This window comes from Gossypium arboreum, chromosome 7, assembly GCF_025698485.1.
Source record: "Gossypium arboreum isolate Shixiya-1 chromosome 7, ASM2569848v2, whole genome shotgun sequence".
Lineage (NCBI taxonomy): Eukaryota > Viridiplantae > Streptophyta > Magnoliopsida > Malvales > Malvaceae > Gossypium > Gossypium arboreum.
Window position 1 is genome coordinate 80570384 of NC_069076.1, and position 8669 is coordinate 80579052.

The 8669-nt window shown below is 32.7% G+C and overlaps 1 long non-coding RNA gene across 1 annotated transcript; it reads right to left on the minus strand.

Moving 5' to 3' along the window:
• Positions 1–1525: 1525 nt before the first annotated feature.
• LOC108469770 (uncharacterized) lies at positions 1526–4851 on the minus strand. Its single transcript, XR_001869194.2, has 2 exons — positions 2945–4851; positions 1526–1749 (listed from the first exon to the last, which is right to left on the minus strand). It is a non-coding gene; the product is annotated as an uncharacterized LOC108469770 (long non-coding RNA).
• Positions 4852–8669: the final 3818 nt, after the last annotated feature.

The window sequence follows — 8669 nt, forward strand, 5'->3', positions numbered from 1 at the left end:
TTATTGAATTATTTAGTCATATTGAATATTTATATTAAAATTGAATTATTAATTATGCCATTAAATTTTATTGTTAAAATTTTATATTGGAATCAATTTCACATTTTATCTTTAAAATAACTTTTATTAAAAAACATATTTTTACATTTAATATATTTTTAATTTCAAAATATATAGTGACAAGAATCAAGATAATTGAAACAACTAAGTAAGCAAAGAAGCTAACCCGTATATAAAAAAATTAATAAATAAATTATAAGGTGATGAAAGTTAATAAAAATTTTGGTTAAGGTGGACAAATTTTTAATTTTTTTTTTTAAAATTTAACTCGAACAAACATATTCGATTGGATTCGATTCGATTCGAATTCCATCTCACTCGACTCGATTCGAGAAAATTTCAAATCAAATTAGGATGATAAAATATGATTCGTCAACTCGATTAACTCGAAATTTTTTCATTTGATTCAGTTCGATTCGATCAAACGCTCACCCCTATTCAAAAGGTAAGACATAAATGATTAAATGCTATATGAATCATTTATGAAAGTATTAAATGTGAATTTCATAGTTATCAGTTAATGAAGTATGAAAATGTAAGTTGAGCCCTAAAAGTCATTAACTTGACGAATGCGTTAATAATACTAAAATGTGGCTTGAAAGTATTAATATAAAAAATTTAAGATAGGCTCAGCACTAAGAAAGTAAAGGATAAGTAGATTTATCCATGGCTACTTACTAAACACTTCGAGCGTAATGTGTTATTGATTCAAACGGGTAGGTAATGAATTCGGCAAAAAGTATAAGGCTTAAATTTGAGAGCTTCACATCATATATCACTCGAAGGACTTTGGCATGTACATAAGGATTTAATTTGAATAAGGTATTTCTAAAATTTGGTTTAAAAATCATGTCAAATCAAAGCTGCCGGTCAAGTCTACTCAGTTCGGACTTATGTGATGAATGTCATGTTGAATCACGACTGTCGACCAAATCGGCTTGAGGTTACGTGATGAAAGTAGAATTACAATGTAACATGTAGAATTATAAATATGATACAAATGTGGACAATAAATCCATCTGTGGAAGTCCTTCGTGGGTTCTTTTTCTGCCAATATACATTATATGAATATACCTATCCGTGAGGAGGTATAACCATTTATGGGAACCCGTCATGAGTTTCCTCTCTTAAAGGTACATAAATATGCATGTATAGGCAAATATAGATAAGCATATCGTCCATGGGGTGTAATCGCCCTTTTGTGTGAGAACAACGAAATTACATTGGGTGATAACCGCCTATGGATGTGAGGACATGGATATTGGGTAATAACCATAAATGAAGTGTAACCATCCGAGGGTGTGAGAACAAAGATGTCTGTTATCTTCCTCTGTTCCGGCACTTTGAGCAAAAGACGTGTTTCCAACATAATTGTTAACAAAGGAAGTCTATTGATCCGCCATCATAGTACCCCCAGTAAAACATAAGATCTGAATAGATACATCATGATCTAATTGCACATCAATTTATGAAAAAATGGAAAGATCCCATGAACTTGCTAAGCGTTCTACTGATCAGAGAGAGCATAATAATCAGATACAAATAATTCAACGATTAAATTTCTTCATTTGATCCAAAGGCTAGTTAAACTAACTAAACAACAGATACAAGATCTTGAACAGTAATAATAAATAGCTGGTACTATTACATATATAAGAACAAATCCCCACGTGTTTGTCATGTTATTACCTGCAAAATAATGCCACATTTCACCACCTTTACACCCTTTTAATTTCATGGTCACTTCAAACTTAAATCCTTCAAGTTCCATAGAAATGTCAATTTTCTTTCATAAAATTATTCATATGCAAGTCCCTCTACTATTTTCTATCATTAATCACACCATCTCAAGATAATAAAGTAAGCAGCCAAGCAATGTGTTCATAGAAAAAGAAGAGTACTAAACAAATTAATCCAAGCTATGCAACAAAGTACTTAATAAAGAAGAAAGGAAATTTTGTTTAACCTTAATACCTCCACTACTAGTTACTACAAAAGAGATTTATCAGGATCTAATTTTAGCTTAATCGATCATGAACAGTTTGTAGTTAAGCCTTTGACTTGAAATATCAATAAGTAAAACTATAAGATTCCAGATCTGGAACGAAACAAAGCAAGTGGGCATTCTCCTGAACTAAATGGCTCAATGGTAAAATATGGAAAAGAAATTAAAAGGGATTCAAAAGAAACATTCTTCTCATCATCAAGTTGACTCGAGCAATAATAATTCTCTTATCAAAAAAGCAATTAAGAAATGTATCAATGATCAGATCTACAATAAGAAATTCATGATATAAGAATCTCAAAGAAGAGTAAACTATGCAACTAGATGATTCTAGGATATATGATGAATTTACAAGCATTGCACAGGCAAAATATTCTTTGACAAGATAACTCCCAAAAGAACAAACACCATGAACTTTTTTTTCTTTTTTTCTTTTTTTAAGTTGAAGGTAATAATGAATTATACTTCAAAAAATATATATAGTAAAAGAACTTGGTGTTCCATAACTTCTGGGGAAATCAAAAGAATTTGAATGGTTTATAAAAATCGGTATTTTTTCATTAAAAACCCCATTTTATGGAAAAAAGTACCAATAATCTAGCATTGATAACGATACTTCCAGGAATGTGACACCAAGTTTATGATTATAAATCCATACTAGCCTCCAAAAGAATACACAGAACTCAAATAATTGTATGGATTATTTCATAATAATTTTTTTCATTATACAAATAAAATATATAAATTAGAAAAATATGTTTGTTGTTAGTATTATAAATGCAACGTACATTGGCAATGGACCCTAAACAATTCCCATGCAAAAATATCAGCATATCGCAAACAATTATACCAAACAAATATTGAGATTTCGAAGTCAACCTGTGAATTTGCAAACCATAACGAAGACCACATGATCCGAGCTCGAAGAACACTGTCGAAGGCATCACGAGAGGCTATACACCCATAGAAATTATCTCTTCACAAACCTCACGCGCATTATTAGGCATTCCATTTTGGTTGTACCCCAAGATCAAGCAAGCCCATGTAACCGGGTTCCTCTCACGCATTTTGTCGAACACTTTTCGTGCAGATATTAATCACCAGTCTGTTGGAGTAAAATTTTGCATAGGAAGAGAAGAAGTAGGGGGTGATAGAGCAAGCTATTGAATCTGCCTTGGGTTTTGAGCGAAAAACTTGTTGGATGGGCAAAGATTAGGGAGAGCCAGCGGTACTACACCCATTGTCCCTTCTGAAGAACCGATTTTCCAGAATATTTACAAGAGCCGTTCACCTCATCTTAAGTTGGCAAATCAACGGTGATCTAATCTGAGAGTTTTATTTTTATATAATCTATCCAAGTTCACCGCACCATTGCTGTTGCATGGTATCAACGAAAGTGAAAAAGAATAAGAGCGAGTTGTGTCGAGGAAGCTCGATTCACCCATTCTAGGACAGAGAGCCGAATGGGTAGATGGACTCAAGATGAATAGAGATGGAGACCGGACGGGGTGAATTTTTGCTCGATCTGACCCCGACCCGAGACTTGCTCAATCCGTCTTGATCCAGAGAAAAAAAAAATCCGCCTTCAATTCAATCACAGTTACCACCAAAGGTTCATTACCCACCTCATCTAGTACCGTAACCAAATCGCAGTTGTCAAAATTTACCTTCTAGTTCTCAGTTTGCCAAGACCTTTTGATTGTTGCGCTCATTAACATGACGCTGTGTGAAGAAGTTTTCATTTTAGAACCGGCTGCCATCCAATCAGTAACCCTTGTTATCATGCGAATTATTCCTCTAGCTAGCTTTTTCCTTTCTGCCTTATCATCTTTATCTCGTGAGGTACCCCACAGCTTTAATTTTTGCCTTATAAAGTGGTTCAAATGACCACGTTGAACTGCTTCCTTCATTGCATCTCAGGCATACAAAATCATCTATTTTGTGCTCTACCTCCCCATGAAATTTGCACCAGTGAGAACATTGGCCTCATTGGAAGAGGAGGCTCTAGAATACCTTCCTTTTCTACCTTGCAAGATTTATGCTGTAGAAGAGTTTAGCGGAGTTTATGAAGGGGCTCTAGTTTGCTGGTCTTGGTTACCGTCAAAATGCAATTATCTTCTGGGCTCGTTTGGCAAATGCCTTTCTACTCTGCGCTGCCGAGACAAAGGAGAAAACAACCCCTTTGTTTACGTCGAGTGCAAGGGTTCGCCTATTTTAGTCTTTACCTCCTTGCTAACCCCTTCAGTTGTCGTCGAAGCTTTTGTTTGTGAGAGAAAATAGGTTTTGTGAGCTTGTTCAACATCCTCTGGTTTTGCAAACCTGTTCGTCTTATCGTACTCATGCTAAGTGACTTTGGCTTTTCGTTGGTAAGATATATTTGAGGTAGTTGTGTCACAAGCCTGTAATGTAAGCTTGTGTATCCCAATTGCCTGTCAGACATCGACACCCCACCGTTGTTGTGCTGAATCACCGAGTAAAGGCCCTGATAGATTCTCTCTTTTCTTGCTTGATCCCTAGCAAGCTAGTTTTGGTCTTCCCTACATCTTTGTTAGGTAGGAAGTGTCTTGCAAAAAGGTCTTTTAGCTAGCTAAAATTGTAAATGGATCTTGTAGGAAGTGAGGAGTACTAGCATGAATTTTTAAGTTGATTGGGAAGACTCTACACTGCAATGCATTCGAGACACCTAGAATCTCCGTAAAATCATTATATTGCTCAACATGTTCCTTCGGGTCTTCGTTACCATAATACATTTCTTCCAATAAATTAAAGTTGTTGGAAAAGAAGATAGAGACTATCTTAAACATCTCATACCTGATCTAATTAACGGTCTAAGTTACGAGATGTCACATTCGTTGTTGGAACAATTATGACAGATTACAACGCCATTTAACCATTTATACATGTTCATAAGTATATTACACATTCACAGTATATTTTACAATCATTTTCGGGTTTTATACAAGCTTACGAAAGCTCTTTTGATAACTCAAGGTCGAATATGATCTAAAATGTAAAAATTCTAAACTATTGGATTGACATTGCAACTTCGAGGGTTCCAGGTCACAACATAACTCACTAACTTGCTATCGTCGCGACGTTGAGAGCTTGATGTCACAACGCCACTCACTGTTTCCATAAAATTATGAAATAGTAATTCACATACAACCAGTACAATTGACCATTGTTTATTTCCACCATTTAAAAAAATACATGCTTTTAATTGACTCAAATAAGTCCATTTCATCAACGTTTTCATTCAAAATCACCTAACTAATGGTTCAACTTAAAACCAAGTCAACATATGCTCTATTGCAAATTTTCAACCATTTAACCCTTTTCAAATACTTGCTAAACTCATATATGCATTTAACAAGTTATAAACATTAAACTCAAACTACATTGTCAATTCAGAATTCAAAAAGATCATTTTTGATACAAAACCGACTCCAAACCCTAGATATATGTCATATATTCAAACATAAAGAAACTGTACAAACATGGTTGAGTCGAGGGCTGCTGTTTGGAATTTGAATTACTTCTTGAAACTCTGAGATTCACTAATACTTGCGCATGAAATAAACAAACCGTATGTTGAGTGATAAAGTTCAATAGTACATTCATAATTCAAGTCAAAAAAATAAAAGCATTAACATAATACAAATGAAATCAAGCATAATTCAAGTTTCAACCTTTTCATGACATGTATATACATATATACCAATCATACTATATTACATTCACCAACTCAATATAAATATGCCATGCTAAACTTTCAACTATCAAAATATAAGTTCATTTCCATTACAATTTTTACCATTTGACCATATTAGTATTTCATAATTCCTTACTTAACTTTGTCATCCCAGATTGTCCGACAATAATGAATTTTACCAACTGATACATGCATAGATAAGGTGAAATTTATTAAATTCCATTCACCGAAGGTGCCAATTTTCAAGTTTGGAAAATCAATTGACTTGCAACGAGTTTTTGGATGAAATCCATGCATTTTTGGGTTAAGATGTCTTTATAGAGTTTAAAATATATCTCTTATCTTCAAAAGGCACTTTGAATGACTTGATTTCGAGTTTGGGAGCTCAAGTTATGACCGTTTTAGTAAAGATTGCGCGAACATAATTTTTGAACGAGATTATTACAAAAATTACGAGTTTCGAGCTTTTAATTTGAGTTTAAATAATATTGGATTTGATTTTTAGACTTCATTTTTATTACATATGAGACCAATATTTTATTTATTCGGTATTATCATTTTATTACTTATTTATTTTGAAATTTGGATTTTTTAGGTATTTTAAGTTATTTAAGAGTTTTATGTTTCTTAGTCAAACAAGAGATTCTAGTTTAAAACTAATTCTTATTTAGATTAATTAATTAGAGTTTCAGTATAATTGATAATTTTATTTGAACGCATTTAGCTAACTTATATAAAGGCTTCTTCATTGTTCATGAAGGATACAATTGTTTTCATTAATAAAGTTTTCAACTCTAGGAGTTAGTTTCTTTGCACAAGATTTCTTTCTTCTGATTTGTAGAAGTAGTTTTCTTCTCAATTTTCTTTCATTGTTCATGTATCACCAACTGCTTGTTCTACCATCTCGGGTGGTCCGACAATGATGGTTTTCACTATATACACATTTTACATATATGTACCTATGGTACAATTTCATAATATTATTTCAATTCAATATCATTTATCGAGTTCATACTTTATAACCCTTATTAACCAAACTCGGAATCAACAATCAAGTATACGAGACCCATCCAACACATCATGTAACCAACCAACACACCAACACATCATGTAACCAACCAACACACCAATAGCTCGTTGGAGCATAACCGTCCAACACAGCAGTGGCTCAATGGAGCATAGACCGAAGGCATCAAACCATATCCCTCTAACATACCAATATCCAACCAACACACTAAGGCATGAAAGTGCAAGGCCCGTAGGCATAAATCTACATAAAATCTCCATAAATCTACTCATAAACTACAGACCCTAATTGGCATGCCAACTATACTTGGCTCTGCCCAACTAGTTAACAGGGTGCTGATAATCTAATTACATTTTATAACCAATTCACATATCAATTCATATTTAATATCATAATTTCATTCCAATTTCCATCAACAATTCATATATGTCCAATTTCACATAACATAGTTCATACTATATTCGGTTTAGTCAAATTTCTCAACATTCAATATCATTCTATACAAATTATTTCATACGAAAATATAAGCTTACCTTGATAGATAATCATGCAATCAACATACATATATATACATATAATGAACTCGAATAATAAAAGTATAAACTAAATTCTCTCATTACTCGTTAATGACTTTAGCTTTTCATTTCTCTTGCGACGGCCTGACGTCGTCTTTAGCTACATTCAATAATTCAATAATAGAAACAATACCAGTTTACATCCAACTAACATTCAAATACAAAGCCAAACATATTTTGTATTTTATTCAATTTAGTTTATATACTCGGGATATGCATATTTTTCGATATCTGACATCGGATCAAAATTCGATTTCACATTCTTTCATTAGGGACCCTATACTTTCAATTCATAGCATAGTTTCATGACATATTTTCCATTTATTCAATTTTTTCCACAATGTTACAAAGCTATCTACCAAGTTTAATTTAATTTTTAATTTAGTCCTTTTTACAATCTAAGCTTATCAACTATCAAATTCAAGCCTAACTTATCAATTTCTCTATAATGACAACTTGTTAAAATTTAACAATTGAACAAATTGATACATGGGCTAGCTAAATCAAGCTCTCATGATCATAAATCTATAAAAATCAAAGAAAACTAACCTAAGGACTTACTTGAAATTATGGCCGAATGCAAGCTTTATCAATGGTGATTTTTATTTATATAATTTATGGAAAACGATGAAGAAATATGATGAGAATGACTTCATCTTTCTTCCCACTAAACTTAATATATATACCTCAATTAACTTTGATTAATTAGTTAATTAAGACATTAATTATACATTTTAATCATCATATTAAAACTAAGGGGATACACTATTGTCATACACTATTTATAAAAATGGTTAAATAACCATTTAGTCCACTTAGATAATTGCTATCTAGGTCCTCAAACATTTTCTTAATTAAAACTCAATAGCGATTGGACTTTTACAATTTAGTCCTTGAACTTTAATTAACTATTTTCTCGGTTAAATTACTTAACTGGTCCTTATTATATTTTCATATTAACTTCGCAAATATTCCCATTTCATATTTAAAAACTTTATTTACAAAAATGAGGTTCCGAAATTGCATTTTCTGATACCACTGAAAATCGGGCCGTTCATTATCTCAAGTGTCAATGGGTTGTTGGTATTTAGCGCCTAAATCACCCCTTTCGGTTGAGTTGTTTCCATATCATTGGGAGACTTTCTTAACTTCTCTACCTTGTTTTCTAAGTCATTTCTTTGCGTATCCACCTACTGTGAAATGTACTATTTATCCCTATATTGGTGAGCTAGTCTTGTCTCTACTTGCTCCTAGATGAATATTATCGATATATCATCCTTGTCCTAGTCT